The sequence below is a fragment of the Miscanthus floridulus genome, chromosome 3 (assembly GCF_019320115.1).
Source record: "Miscanthus floridulus cultivar M001 chromosome 3, ASM1932011v1, whole genome shotgun sequence".
NCBI lineage: Eukaryota > Viridiplantae > Streptophyta > Magnoliopsida > Poales > Poaceae > Miscanthus > Miscanthus floridulus.
The window spans coordinates 103,788,188-103,804,671 of record NC_089582.1 but is presented as its reverse complement, the minus strand read 5'-3'; the positions used below and the strand labels follow the sequence as shown (position 1 = coordinate 103,804,671).

At 43.2% G+C, this 16,484-nt stretch overlaps 1 non-coding gene across 1 annotated transcript; it reads right to left on the bottom strand.

The window, feature by feature from the left end:
* Positions 1-12,798: 12,798 nt before the first annotated feature.
* On the bottom strand, positions 12,799-12,905 carry LOC136547828 (small nucleolar RNA R71). The gene has a single exon (XR_010781777.1). It is a non-coding gene; the product is annotated as a small nucleolar RNA R71 (small nucleolar RNA).
* Positions 12,906-16,484: the final 3,579 nt, after the last annotated feature.

Genomic DNA, 16,484 nt, shown 5'->3' with positions numbered 1-16,484 from the left:
TGCATCGATTCTACATGCTAGCGCATCAGAGTCGACGATCGGGGGTCCAGCTCATGCTGGTCTATGATTAAGCATCGAGATGTATGGTGGAGCTGCATTCTCTTCGCTGAGTCACAACTGGCCTAGGTGGTCAGCCACAAAGTCTATGTACCCAAAGCACAGAGCTTGGCCGGGAAGAAGACCGTTGATGGGAGTTGGCCCGTTGATGTCGGTGAACTCGAGGCTTCCAAAGTGAATACGGCCACCGAGGGCCGTACCAAGAGCAAGTTTGACATAAGTGCAGGGAGCCATCACTTCCTTCTCACCAATCAAGGGTGCACGACTATCCCCTACCTGGCGTGCCAACTTTTGGTGTTTTGTAAGCTGGACTAGTAAATTTGTGTGATTGTCACGCTGCTCTAGGAAGACGATGGTAGCATCCAAAAGATATGAGGATTTATACTGGTTCTGGCCAGAGCCCTATGTCTAGTCTTAGAGATGATCGAGTGCGTGTTCCACACTTGAATGCTCTGAAGTTCTTACAATGAGGGGTGCAAGAATGGTGGAAGAGGTAGGAGATCTAGAGCTAGAAGACAGGCTACCCGAAGGGAAGCTTCAGGAGCCCTTCTATAGTGTAAGAATGAGAGGATGAGAGTTGGATTGAATGGCTTTGGATCCCCCAAGATGGATGCCTTGGCTGCCCTTATATAGAGTTTGGGGCTAGGGCATATACAAAAAAGGAGGTTCTCCCGACCAAAGGGTTGTGAGCCTAAGGGAGGTCCTAACTAACTTGGCTTGCAAGCTATGCTATCTTGTGGAGCACATCTAGGCATGGTTGTCATCATGGTCTTGTGGCCACGTCATGGCATGGTGTGACATGGTGCTACTGTGCCAGTCATGGCGGCACTATAGGCATGGTGGTGATTTGTTAGCCATCCTGTGCGACGCGGTCTCCGCTATGGTCTTCGTCATCATCTCCTAGTTTCTAAGGGTGTCATACATGAGTTGGTAGCTGCCCCTAGGTCATTGATCACCCCATAGGCTTGAAAAGCTAAGGGCCATGATCTTGATCATTGGGGTCGTGGCTCTCGCCGGGTTGGATGGCTTCTAAGTCAAGGCCCTCGTTGTGGAAACCATCCTGTAGTGGGTAGAATCGTACAGGCATCTTGTCGGGCTACATCTAGATGGTGGGCTCTATACCAGCCATCACTACCTTGGGTAGTGTTGTCTTGTCTGTGTTGCATGGCGCAGGGGTGGTGTCTCATTGGACCAAGGTGATCGCTGTCCCCTGAGTCCTTGTGGGGTCAGTGCGGCATGCCTCCTCTTGTTAGAGCGGGTAGGTTTGGCTAGGTGTGACCTCTCCCCGTTCCTCCCAGGGGTTGTGATGGTGAGGTGTTCATGAGTCTTCTCTTCATTATGCGACTGAGACAGAAGGAAGGGGTCTATTGACACTTCTTAGCGTAGCTACTAGGTTTGTATCCCCAGCAACTGCGCCAGAAGTGCTTGTTGGTATTTCTTAGCCTCATCACAAATAATTAGCAATGCCACTAAGTAATAGCCTTGATAGTTCCTTAACAATTTTAGGTATTTATCCACAAGCGCATAGACCTATCATTGTAGCATTTCACTCAGAAGTATTCAGGGTATCGTTATTTATATTTTCCCAAAAGAAGGCATTTGATTAAGAGTCTAGTATGGATATGAACTTGAATAATAATGCTTGCAAGTGCACCAATGTTTATATTAGGGGTAAAAATGGTGATTTCAAGATAGTGGACACACACTTGGCATTCCTCAATGGTAAAATAAAGAGAAAGAATAAAAGAATAATCCTAGGTCGAGCAGGCATTGGTCTAGTATAGTCAGACAAATATTAGTTAATGATCACACAAATTACATAATTAGTTTTAGGGCAAAGTGTGAAGCAGGTCGGGATGCCACCGAGTATTGGTCTGCCAGCAACCTCATGTGACAATTTAGACTTCTACACCCAAGTCGAATATGGGGGATTACAAGGGACGGACAGGGCTATCACCACCTATCGCCTACCCCTCAACCATGGAAAGGGACAATGCATTCACCTATCCCTCCATACCCAAGCACCACGCTTGCGTATATAGAAACTACCCAAATCCCCTCGGGTCCCTGACCCTATGGATCAATAGGTAAAGGACTTGGGCACACCTAATGGCACGATGAACCACCACCTCAACATAGCTCTAATTCTGATTATATAAGTTATATGAGTGGTTAAGCATAAAGTTAAGCGTGCTATTCTCATGACACATAAACTATAGACTAGTTCATATATCAAGATCATAACACAATAACTGTACTCTAGTTCATAAGTATGACTATAAATATTATATGAGAGCATAACTTTGGAAGAACTCATATTTCTATTCATACCCAAAGGTCTCTTGTTCCAAGGAGCCAAGTTCTCCAAGGTAGCTTTGCTTTGCTTTAAACTACTAAAAGAAAGTAAAGCTTACAACTAGAGAGTGAGGTGTGAAACATGTTGCTCAATGTGGTGTGAGTATGCCAAATGGTGTGTGAGTAGAGGGAGGGGGTACCCCTCTATTTATATAGGGAGCTAGGTGGTGTTGGAGGCTATTCCTAGTGCGAGGACTGAGCAGCACCATCTCTGCATGGAGGCATGCCACTACCTGAACAAGGAGGGGCAGAGAAGCACCAGCAGGGGGTCTCCCACCCCTAGGGGTCAGCTGCCCCCTAACCGAGCCACCTTGCCACTACCTTCGCATGGCAGGCTATGGGCTAGACCTGGATCATTCCTTGGTGGTGCTTTGCCCTGGTTGAGTTGAGTTGATGGGCGCCTTTGTTATTCCTTTCTGCAAATCAGCATCGGAAAGTGCCTTTCGGTGAATTATTGCATGCAAAATAATGTTCTCCAAATACATGTGGAACTAATAGTAAATGCATATGTATTTTAAGATTGCTAATTTCTCCCTTTTTTATGTCTTGATTGGCGGTCATATTTGATCGAAAAAGACCGCCAATAGGGTCATGGCTAACCCTAGCCTTGGCGTTTGGCCTAGTTCTCTTGGCTCAGCTGGGCCTCAGTTGTTTAGGCCTTTGCTAGCTGATATGTTGTGGGCCACATGGCTCATCAACTAATCGATGCCTTGAGACACCCCGGGGTTACAACCCCAACACCATCGTAACTTGACTCCATGCATGCATTGTCGGGCAACTCTAACATGGCTTTCTAGCTTGCTCATGGTCCTCATCGCCGCACTGCTCTTCTGCCTCCTCCTCATTACTGGCAGTAAGAAGCTCCTGTATGGCTGCTCCCATGCTGCGCTACAATGGTCGGAGGTTGCCTTCTACCGTGGGCCCCCCGGCCCGCTACTGGGCCACCTACACATCACCACCTCCTGGGCGAGCACTGCTACACCGCGCACCGCCTACACCTCCTGGGCGTGCTGCCACACCGCATGCTGGCATCCTTGGTGCGCACTGGCATCTCTAGAATGTGTAAAGAGCATCAAGTGGGAGGAAGAAGAAGTATAGTGGAAGAAGAAAGACTAGTGTAGAAGCTAGTGCCCTTCTTGGGCTGCGCCATTGTCGTCGTCGACTTCAAGGGGCCAGCACTTCGAGTTGCTGCCTTTTAGCTCCGGTAGGTGAGTGCGCTCGGTGAAAGCCCTAGTTTGGTTTTGGATAATTGATGAAACCTATGTGTACTGACCTTGCTATTTAAGTGATATGCGAGATAGGTTGGTACACCCAAGTTGTGGAGCATGATGGCACTCAAGTGATGGTGATGATCACATGAAATGATGAGATGGCCACATGTGATGATGCCCAAGTGCTCCAACTTGAAAAGAAAAAAAAGAGAAAAACAAAACCCTATGAAGATCAAGGCAAAGGTATAAATAGGGATTTTGTGTCGGTGATCAAGACACTATAGAGAGTGTGATCATGTTTAGGATAGATGGCTATACTATTAAGAGGGGATCTCTACTAGACAATTCGGTCATCTAGTGCCACTAGGTGTTGGACTTCATGCAGTGCATTTAGGCCTAGTGCACATCGGAGAGCAAGCAAAAATATTTATTGAAAATGTTTTGAGAAATGCTAACTTGGTTCTAACATGTTTTGAGAAAACATTTTGAGAGTTAGCATCGCTTGTAGAGACTTGCTCGAGTTGCTGTGGATCAAAACATGACATCATTTGCAACTTAGAGAGCAAGGCTGTTGCCCCGAGGGCACCGCCGTGCCTTGTCCGGTGCACCGCCACCCCTAGGGCAGTGCCAAGCTAGACCTGGCTTTGAGCAGCAGCAGTCGTGGTGTCACCGGACGTGACAGTGTACACCACCATGGCATGGGCAGGGCACCGCTGGGCGCTATCTGATGCCACCGCTGTGTTTTTCCCAAAAGCAGCCAAAGTGGGATTGGTCACCGCCAGGGCACTGCCGTGCCTATGGCGGTGCACCGCCCTATTTTTTCAGAGAGAAGGGTTTTTAGGGGGTTAGCCTTGGTGGTCACCGCCACTCCTAGGGCGATGCCATCGCCACCCTTGTCCGGTGACCAACAGTTAGTCAACTAGCCATTGGATGACCATTGGAGGGGCACCGCCACCCCTAGGGCGGTGCCACATCGCCCCGTCCGATGCCCGTGTAGAAACAACCCCAAAGAGCCAACGGCTCTATTTGCTTGTGTGGCTATAAATAGAGGTTGTGGCCAGCCTTGGCCTCTCTCTTGGCACTTCATACATTTGTGCACACCCTTTGGGAGCTGAGCAAATACAATCCACTCACTTGCACACTTGATTTCATCTTTTGAGTGAGATTGGTGAGTCTCTAGTGCATTGCATTGAGTTGCATCATCTTGTGGCACTAGTTGGATGATTTCGACTGGTCATGATCCTGTTACTCATGGTGTTTGCCGACACCTAGACGGTCCGGTGATTGGAGGATCATTGAGCGGAGTTGGTGATTGTCTCCGGCTCCGATCGGTTGCTTGTGAGGGGTTCTTGACCTTTCTCCGGCGAAGAGCCAAAAGGTACTCTATTAGATTCTGCATGTCATTGGGTTACCCTCACTTAGGGTAGGTTCTTGTGGCACCCTAGTGTGGGCTTGGCGTGGTGCCAATTAGCTCGCAAACCACCAAGTGAGGGTCGACACAATGGGGACATAGCTTGCCGGCAAACAAGTGAACTTTGGGATAAATCTTGGTGTCCTCTCTTGGTGTTCATATTGTGATTGATCTTCTCTTGCCATGTGCGGTATAATCATCCTACTCATCTCCCTTGTATTACATCGCTTTATACTTGTAGTTGAGTAGCTTGTTTAGCTTCTAGTTAGTTGTTAGCTAGCTCAACTAGAGTAAGAGTAGTGACATAGCCGTTGTGTGTGCCTAAAGACTATAAAGAACTAGAATAGTTAGGATAGGTGGTTTGCAACCTTGATTAGAGCTAGTACAAAAAGCTTCGCTTATTATTTGACCAACATCTTGCTCTAGTAATTTGTAGAGATTTTTATTAGGCTATTCACCCCTCTGTAGCCATTAGGACCTTTCACTCGGACTCCTCTTTCTATGATGCGTGGGCCTGAGTGCCAACATGTCAATTGGAGCTAGATTAGATTACCATGTCAGCAAAACCAGGAGGCAAAACCACTAGAAGGGGTTAAATGCCTGGTTTATGGTATTTTAGGGTGTTGATGAATATACGATTTTATAGTTCAGGGTGTAAAGTAGACAAATGGGCAAAGGTTAGGGGGTTATTTAGACTTTTTCCTTTTTTCTAATGCGACAAACACTAGTACACGATTATTATGTTGCTGAAATTTTATATTATTTTTTCGTGCATCTTGATGACCTCAAATGTAAAAACTCAAAACTACAAAGTTGTAGATCTTATTGAGAGCTACAACTTTCATACAAAAAGTATCTTCATTTGACAACATAAAAAAATATATTATTTTTCTAATGCGACAAGCATGAGTACGGCCATTATTATGCTCCTGAAATTGTATATTATTTTCTTGAGCATCTTAATTCCTCAAATAAAAAACCTCAAAACGAGAAAGTTGTAGTTCTCATGGCGAGCTACAATTTTTATATAAATTTCATCTTTATCTAATGTCATATCAAAGAATTATGATTTTTATCAAAGTTTCGGTCTTATCACGCCACTCCCGGTGATGCGACAGAACAATACTGTCACGCTAGCGGGAGTGGCGTGACAACGTTTTTCACTTCGGAAACACCGTCTAACATGGCAGATGTTGTCGCGTCACATGTGTGGCATGACCAAAAGGGTCAGATCTGCGACATTTTTAGGAGCGATTATTATTGAAATATTGAATAAAAAAGGATAAAAAAATTCTCCTCGGGTTAACCCTATAAACTAGTAGCAGCTTTGCATTCTTTTATAAGCTGTACAATAAAATGTTCAATAATAACTTTTATTATATTTCTATATATATGTCTAATATTCCGTCACCCACGTGTTGCCGACGAAGATCAGACTCCATCGTTGGATAGCGTCACACTTTTTCCCTGCCATGTGGACCCCACTCAAGTGGCAAATAAATAGTTGAGGCTTGCTTTAGTTTTATTTATTTGTTTATAAGCTTTTGACGAAGCACGTGAATAAGTGTGGCCCTATCCAATGATAGTTTAGCGTGTGTAGCAGAGACGAGTTTGGTGGTTTCTGCATCGAACGAACAAAATATTGATAAATGATAGGCTGTGACGGACGGTCTATACCTCCCGTCCACTACGTGCCACTACCGTTGCCTCCACCCATCTTCTGCATCGTCGCTGCGCTCACCCTGCTCTTTGTGTGCCGCTATCCGTCCCCACCCGTCCTCTGCTTCGTCACTGCACCCCCACCTTGCCCTCTGCATGCCATTGAGTTCCATGTTGTCGGCAAGCTCTCTACCGTGAGCTCCACGCCAGTGACCTCCACACACCGCCATCAAGCTCTACGTGCCGACAAGCCTCCGGCCACCCAAGTAGAAGGAAATGTTGCTCTAAAAGCCTATGTTGCAAGCCTAAGTTTCAAATGTTTCGTGTGTTTTGAGCTCGTGTTGTAGGTGCTTTAGGCACATGTTACATGTATTGTGTTTGCGGGTGTTGCAACAATGATATTGCACATGTTTCTATAGTAATCCGCTCATGTTTCATCAATGCATCGCCGATGTTGTAGCGGTGGCCCCATGGTGTCTGGACGGAAGCCAACATTCTCTACGAGCCACCATCGCCCCCACCTAAAAGGTCCTAATGGCTAGAAGGGGGTGAATAGCCTATAAAAATTTCTACAGCAACACTTAAGCCAAGAGGTTAGACAATTATGAAGAGAAGCGAGTGTTGCGCTAGCCTACTCAAAATCCAAGCCTCCTATCTATAATTCTAGTTATCTATGATCTCTAAACCACACAAGAGGCTAAGTCACTACCACTATGTTAGTGAGCTCTCAAAGACTAACTAAAGAGCCTCTCTAACCACTAGACAAGACACAAGCTAGCTCTCAAAACTAATTACATTAAAGAGCTTAGCTACACTAAGAAAGTAAATGCACAAGAGAAGTAGGAGGGTTATACCACCGTGGTAAGTGATCAATCACAATATATCAATGAATACCAAAGAAATTTTCAGAGACAAGATGACACAATGATATTTCACCGAGGTTCACTTGCTTGCCGGCAAGCTAGTCCCCATTGTGGCGATTCACTTACTTGGAGATTCACATGCTAACAAGCATCACATGCCTAACCCGCAATCGGGCGCCGCACAACCAACACAAGATGAGGATCCACAAGCCACGAGCGATCCACTAGAGTACCTTTTGGCTCTCTGCCAGGGAAAGGTCAAGTACCCCTCATAATCACCATGATCGAAACACGAGACAAGCACCACCCTCTGCTCGATGATCCTTGCTGCACCAAACTATCTAGGTGGCAGCAATCACCAAGATAAACAAGCGAATCCTGCAGTGAAACACAATCACCAAGTGCCTCTAAATGCAATCACTCAAAGCAATGCACTTGGATGCACTCCAATCTCACCAAACGATGAATCAATTAAGTAGGAGCGGATGGAGAGGAGTAGCTTAGCTCTAAGGGATGAAAAGTATGTCAAACTACCAAGAGAGGGCGCCCAAGGCTAGCCCTTTCACTTAAATAGACACCCCCAAGAGCTAGTGACCGTTAGGCCATGTAAGTGACCGTCAGACTCGTAGACGTGGGGTGTCAGAATGTCCGACGCCTGGGTCCTACATGGTCATAGCCAACCACGCATTGCCACATAACCACATTCAAATCAAAATGACCATTGCCGCCAACGGTCCACTGCCACGTGTTGAACGAGCCGTCAGACCCATGCCTCGAACGCACCGTCGGACTCCACACAGGGAGGGTCCGACGTAGTCCAGAGAGGTCTAGAGACGGTAAAAACTATCGGACCCAAGTCTGACGCCCTCTGTAGGACGCAGCCCTCGGTCCGATGCTACCATGCGTCACGCCAGCATGCACATCGCCAAACTCCACACTGAGGAACAATGTGCATGTCTGGTCCGATGCCCCTATGAGCCTTAGTCTGACGTCATCGTGCTCATGCCACTCAGCTAGGGTTAGCCATCAGACTCTCCCCGGGCCAGGTCCGACGCCTAGTGGCGTAGGGTCTAATGCCCCTGTTTCACTTCTTCTCAAGCGCAAACACTTCACCCTTGCTCAAATGTGCTAACCACCAAGTCTATCACCATGTGCATGTGTGTTAGCATATTTTCACAAACATTTTCAAGGGTGTTAGCACTCACTAGAATCTAAATGCATATGCAATGAGTTAGAACATCTAGTGGCACTTTGATAACCACATTTTGATACGAGTTTCACCCCTCTTAATAGTATGGCTATCTATCCTAAATGTGATCACACCACTACTAGGAATATCCACTTCTATGACAATTAGCTTTCATCACTGAAGGAGCCAAATTCGTCATAATTTTAGTTTTATGATGAATTTATGACAAAACTGGTTCATCATAGAAGTCATGTCATACTTGAACTTCTATGATGAATCTAGAAAATAGTCATAGAAGTGGATAGATCTATGACAAAAAATAGATCATCATAGAACTGCTTTGGTATGTGTGGTAGGGGGCAGCCACGCTGGTGGGTGCTTTTGTTGGATATGCTTTTCCATGTGTACATGCTATAGCCGATTACATTGGAGATGGTTCAGGTATGTGTCACTTTCTTATTGCACAACATGGCCATCTCTAGTTCTTGCACGTTTCAGTTCTTTCTGGACCACGTGTCGGGCACCTATTGTTCCACAAGTCAATTTTCTATTGGCACACATGTCATGTTGCAGTTGGGTCACGTATCACTTCTTCAATGTACCATGTGTCGTATTTTTATTGGTCCACGTGGCATGACCACAATACCCCACATCTTTCTTTTACTCGACCATATGTCTCGATGTTGTACGTCTGTGTGTTAGTATTTTATTGGGCCACATGTCGTGCCCTGAGCTACCCACATGTCTTTTTCTGATTCGACCACGTGGTAGGATAGATTTGTACCACGTATTTGGTTTGTATTGGCCCACATGTCCTGTCCTGGCTCTTACACATGTCATTCACTGGTTCATCCATGTTTTAGATTCTTATTTAACAACATGCTTATGCCGGATCTACCATGTGCACACCAATCATTACATCAAAAAAATGATTTTAGATCTACAATGCTGCACAAAATGACTACATGCATAATTATATTGAACCTAAATCAAATAATAGCAATTTAACTCAGTAGCAAACCACTAACAGAGTTCACATATCAAGCCACCAAAAGTTCACATCAAAACAACAAACAAACCGCATGTTCACTGCATCAACAAGACTGATAGTAACCAGCGCTTAAGAGCATGATATGCTCATGGAGCTTATTGTACTCCTCCTATTGCTGTTTCTTGAACTCCTCAAACTCCTTATCAATGTTTGCTTCCTTCCTCTTTAGTTGATCCACTTATTCAGTGAGGATAGCTGAACTTTCCTATTGAGCAGCAAGCCATTCCCAAAGTCTGGAGCAGCTTGTCCTGATACCAACATTCTTTAAAGAAAAGATGTTGTAGCTGGCATGGGAGAGGACCTTGGAAACAACATCAGCAATAGGTTTTGCCTATATAGTTTCCATAGCTTCCTGTGAAAACCAAGGAGTAAACATTAGGAAGAGGACATAAATTGCAGAACCAAGAGATTATTTCATTACAAGTAATGCATAGATCTTCCTTAGCCAACTGCCGACAGATATTCATAAGCACAATGCATAGGTAGCAAATTAACTATTGTAATATTACAACTTCAAAATGATGGTGCCACTTTAGGTTCCTCCTACTTTTCCTTTTTTATGACAATGGCTTCAGTAGATTTCAAGGAAGGCAAGTGAAGGTACTTACCACTGCTTCTCTTGCAGCATCGCTCAATCCCGTGTTGCTACTGGCATGGAAGTTGTTGAAGATTCCCACTGCATCAACATCTTCTTGAGGTCGATCATGTTCTTCAATGAGCACTTCTTGATCGTGTCCTGCATCCTTCCTATTTTTGTCCTTTTGTTAAAATTGCACATGCCTTTCTATTGATACAAAAGGCATTGCATATTTGATATAAAAAGAGTAACACAACCATCACTTACATATGCTTGCAAGTGGGCAACATAGGAGCAAGATCCGATAACCTAGTGGTACTTGACATTTGCACGGTTTCACTTGTCCTGCTCCGAGACTACCTATAACCACAATTGTGTTAGACTACAGCACAAGTAGACCACATAAAGACTAGACAAGAAATAAATGAGTTCACACACACACACCTTGTTCTTGGAACTTAACCACTTGTGGACCAGTGCACACCACTGTGCATCATTCATGCAAGACATAGGAGAGGTCTTTCTGATTTGATTAGTGGGGACGCCATTCAAGTAGAATCACTTGAACCTGTACTATGTCTACCATATAATAGATTGGAATACACCCATGCATGCTATTGATGGTAGTTACCATCCATCATAAACCATCAAAATAACATGAATAAATGCATAAACAGGATCACCAACATAGACTTAGGGGTTTTAACTGACAATTTCCATGAGTTTTGGTGAATCTATGTTTTAGCAGGGTTATTTTAGAAAACCATCAAGGATGATCAAATTGTCAAATAAAATCACGCTTATCCACGATGATACGGACACCAGAAGGTTCTAGAAGACTCGAGAGGACTCCACACCAAAGAAGGGGCCAAGCCACTACCAGGTGGGGCCAGCCGGCCCTGCCTAGAGGCCGCCTAGCCCCTAGGGGACCAACCTATCAGCCTCCTTCATACGTTGGTTCCCCATCGCCTCCTACGATGCATCTATGCCTTCCTTTAAGCCATTGTATCTCTTTATTTATGACTTTGTGCTACTTCAATATTATGTTGCTATTTATTATGTTCCTAGTTTGCTCTAGTAATATGCTTGATATAGTTATGATTGATGATGAATATATGCATATGTTCACAAAGCTCTTAGCTCAGTTCTTGAGAGAGTTAAGTGGTCGACATTATGTAAGCATGGTGCTTAGATATTGTTTGCTTGCGGATGCCTTCTGCACTCTAGGTCATATGGTAGATCACAAATGTGACACTCCTGTTGAGTCCTTTGTAGTCCACTTCCTATTTATAGAGCATGTAGAACATGATTGCGAAGGAAGACAAACTCTATTCTTAATATTCCTTAGTAATGTTCCTTATGCGTAGATCCAAAGTTAGTTGTACTACAGATGAGAGTGTATATACTTGGGTATACAAAAGACTTAGTAGACAAGTAATGACCTAGGAATCTTTTACTCTTAACAAATCTTCTGTTTAGCCTTACTACATTTTATGAGTACCTACTTCTATCTCTAGAATACCATTGTTACCTTACACTTATCATTTATTTATCATTTGACTTACCCCTGCCATAGCATGAGAGTGGTTTTATCATAAGTATACATATTTGTCAATATCTCTATACCAACATAGTCCCATAGCTCCTCCCTGTGGATAAAATATAATTAACGATACTCGGTATACTCCCGGGTGAAATGCTACAATGGTATATTATCTGTGCGCTTGCGGATACCTTATATATAGTTTATAAGTGTTATCATAATTACCAACAACGCATTTCTGGCATCATGCTAGGGATGACAACTTAGTTAAGAGTGATGCTAAGAAATATCAACAAACATTTCTGACGCCGTTGCCGGGGAGGGGCACATGGCTAAGAGTTGACCAAATAAATACTTATTGATAAAATCATACCCTCTGCTTTAGCAGGCTTACCCTTGTTTGTCTTTGTTCATATCTTATACCAGGTATTGTAGGATTGGTTGTGATTTACTAATAAATTCCATCAATCAGAATCAACCAAATCAAGAGGAAACTCAACACTAGTTTTTTAATCTATGGCTGATAAGACTCTACGTGAATTCTCAGCTCCAAGCACCGAGAACATTCGCACTGGACCAACACTCAAAATAGATAATCCTGAGTTCGAGCTCAAGCCAAGCCTCATCAACATGGTGCAAGCTAGCCCATTAAGCGGAAAGGCACATGAAGATGCTAGTGCTCATCTTCAGAATTTCCTAGAGATAAGTAGCACGGTCATCATCAAGGACATTGCTCAAGACATCGTACTATTCTGCCTCTTTCCATTCTCACTTGTGGGAAGAGTGAAGCAATGGTTCTACACCAACAAAGATCACATCAATACATGGGCAAAGTGTTCAAAGGCCTTCCTAGAAAAGTTTTTCCCTATAGGCAAGACCAATGCCTTAAGAGGAAAGATATCAAACTTCCAATAGCAGAAATGAGAGACCATTCCAGAAGCATGGGAACATTTTCAAGAATATATTTCAGATTGCCCTCATCATGGGATGGAAGATTGGTTGCTCATGCAAAGTTTCTACCATGGATTAACTCAGAAAGCCCATGAACAACTCGATGCCACTACTAGCGGATCATTTATGTCACTCACCCTTGGAAAAGCTAAAACTCTTATGGAAAATATAGCCTCTAATCAAGGCTGGTCATCATGCAATATTCAATCATGCAATAAGAGTGAAGAAGTACCAGAAGAGGTGTGTGCATTGTCAACCAAGATGCATGCATTGTTGAATTGGCTCGAACATCGAGACAATTATAAGATAGATTGTCAGGCCATTCACGATGCATTCAATGCTCAAAACTTATGTGGGGAATATTTGGGGATTGAATTCCCTGAATCGCAAGAGGATGTAAACATCATTGGCAACAATTTAGGTTCACAACAACAGAGACAAGGATGGAAACAACAACAACTGTCAACTTACCAAGGTAAGTACCTAGGTAATTATTATAATTCTTCTAATCCTAAACAACCATCCTTAAGAGACTTAATCTTAGAACAAGCTAGGATTAATGAGAATATTTCTAAAAAGCTTGCTTTTAATGATGAGGTCCTAGAAAATATAAATACTAAAATAGATAGTTTTTCTTCTGCCATACAAGACCAACTTAACTATAATAAAAAGATAGAATCTTAATTAGCCCAGTTGGTCGCTGCTCTTACTTTTGCCACTAACCTTGAGAAGGTCAATGCCATAACCACAAGAGATAGCAAGTCTACTCATGATCTGCCATATTCGATAAGGATAGGTAAGACACCACTGGTAGTGCAGGAAGAGGAGAAGAAGGATGACAAAGAAAATGGTCCACAAGATCAAGATTTACAATAAGATTTCCATGACACAACCTTCCTAACGTTTCCACATAGAAATAGAAAAGCTAAAATGGATGAGCAGTTTGGTAAGTTTGTAGAGGTAATTCAAAAGCTATATATCAATATTCCATTGCTAGATGCCATACATGTGCCTACCTATGTGAAGTATCTCCAAGATATCCTCAACAATAAGAGACAATTGCGCTCCACTGAGGTAATCAAGTTAACGGAGGAGTGTAGTGCGGCCATCCTAAACACATCGCCTGTCAAGAAGGATCCATGATGCCCCACTATCGATTGTTTGATCGAGAGCTAGAACTTTGAGAATGTGTTATGCGATCTTGGAGCAAGTGTCCGTGTCATGTCCAAGAAGGTTTTCGACAAGCTCAACCATTCAACACTCACACCAACATCTATGTGTTTGCAACTAGCCAACCAATCAGTCCGCTACCCTATAGGAATCACTGAGAATATTCTGGTAAAAATATGAAATTTCCTTGTTCTTGTACATTTTGTGGTACTTGACATGCAGGAGGACATGAAGACGCCACTCATTCTTGAGAGACCCTTCCTAAGCACTACAAATGCGCACATTGATGTTGGAACCGAAGACATCAAATTCCATATTAACAGAAAGGAAGAGCGGTTCGCTTTTAAGCCAAGACCAGAACCATGCTCCAATTTGGAATAGCATGAGAAGCAAGTATCAGGGTCTCCATCGTCGGGACCGAATGATACACCTAAAGAATAAACCTGAACAGAGAAGTCTGGTTCGGTGGACTTAAATTTCCGAACCCTCGCCGGGAGGTAACTCAGTAGTTATCCATATTTACTTTTTGCGTTATATTTTTACTTTGGCACATTTACTTAGAAAAAATGAAATAAACAATTTTCATCATGGCATACTAAAAATTCAAGCCCCATGTAAATAATTTTTATTGAGCATAAAAACCCCGTAAAAAATATTTTTTGTGGAGGCATAAAAATATAAATACCATCATTGATATTCTTATATTTCATAGTATCACAAAAGTATTTTTGCATTGCATATTTATACATGTATATGGTAGAAATACGGTTACCGAGACCCACAACTACATGGGGCCCACCACCATCACCTCCATCTCCACTTCACCTCCACTATCACCTCCATATCTCCACCACCCTCACTCTGCACCATCCAGGAGATATTTTCCACCGAAAGGAGCACTTCACCTACTTAACCACAAAGCAAAGGAAGCATCAGGAAATGGAGAGGCTATTTGGCCACCTTATGGGGCCAGCCAGCCCCACCACTAGGCTAGGTGGCCTCCCCTGCCCTCTATAAATACCACTTCTCCTAGCTACTCAACTCATTCACATACTGCATTTCACCATCCCAAGTTCAAAATTTTAGTTTCAAATTTCATAGTTAAAATTCTCTTGAATAGTGAAGTGTTGGAGTAAGAAAGAGTGTGGGAAAGTTTGAGTGTGAGAGTTGTGTTAAAATCTTGAGAAAGAGAGGAAGAGGTGCTGTTGAAATTTGATCAAGAAAAATAGAGTTTAAGAGTGGTAGTGCTGTCCAAATCAAGAGAGGAATTTAAAAAGAATTAGGGTGGAAGACATGCCAAAATCTTGATTAGAATATTCACTAGGTAATCTCGGACGACTAACCTCTAGATGACTAACTTTTGGATGGCTAACCACTAATTTTTTTCCTAATCCCGTTCCACGAGTTGTGTTGTTTTTGTCTATTTTGCAAGAAAATGAGCAAGATCGCCAGCAAGCTCAAGCGGGCGACATCATTCTGTTCAACAAGAAGTTCTTTGTCCCGAGCAAGCACCGACATGGAGGTTGATCCTCCATATCCCGCTATTGGAGCACCGTCCCGATCAGCCCCATGGAGAGGAACATTCTTCTAGAAGAAAAGCAGCTCAAGCTCTGGGATGATAGGGAGAAGAACATCTATAAGAAGCTGAAGGACTGGGATTTCATCCTCACGCCTGCCTTTGATCCAGCCCTACTTCTGTTCATAGGTATGGGCTCTGAATTTAAACTCATTTTCAAGGCCGTAGGATGATAGGATGCATGGGAAATAGATGAGTCAAGGTGCAAGCTTTTGACTATTGAATTTTTATGCACTTTAGAAACCACTAACTCAGAAGTCTCATTTAGGTTCTTTGGGAAAGAACTTTCTTTTCCCTAGAAGAACTTTAGTGAGCTTCTAGGATTCCCTACTCAGTGCACAATGGATGTAGACTCAGCTATATAAGACTTTGATAGGAATAAGTTTTGGAGGGAGATATCGAAAGAAATTGTTTGATACCGCTCTCGCACCAATGACATTCACCACACTACTTTGCGGTTCATGCACAAATGGCTAGGATTTTATCTTTTTCCTAGAAATGATTTCCGCATAGTAAGGAATGATGAACTTAAACTACTCTATGCTATGGTTAAAAGAAAGAAGGTTTCACCTGTAAAATTCATGATGGCACAATGGGCAGAAATTCCTAAACTTAAAGGAGATGTTGGGTTCACTTCTTTGGTCACCCGCATAGCTAGAAATTTGGGTTTACTAGCAAACGCTTCTATTACATACATTGACATTCCCCGATGGATTATTGATTATGGCTATTTTAATCATGCACACATGTTAAAAAGGGCAAGGATGGGAAAATAGTCATGATGTATATGGACTACATAAATGAGTTTCCGTTACCAGATGAGAACCTCGGTCTATATGTGGTAGATTCGTTTATCTTTGATTTGTAGAAA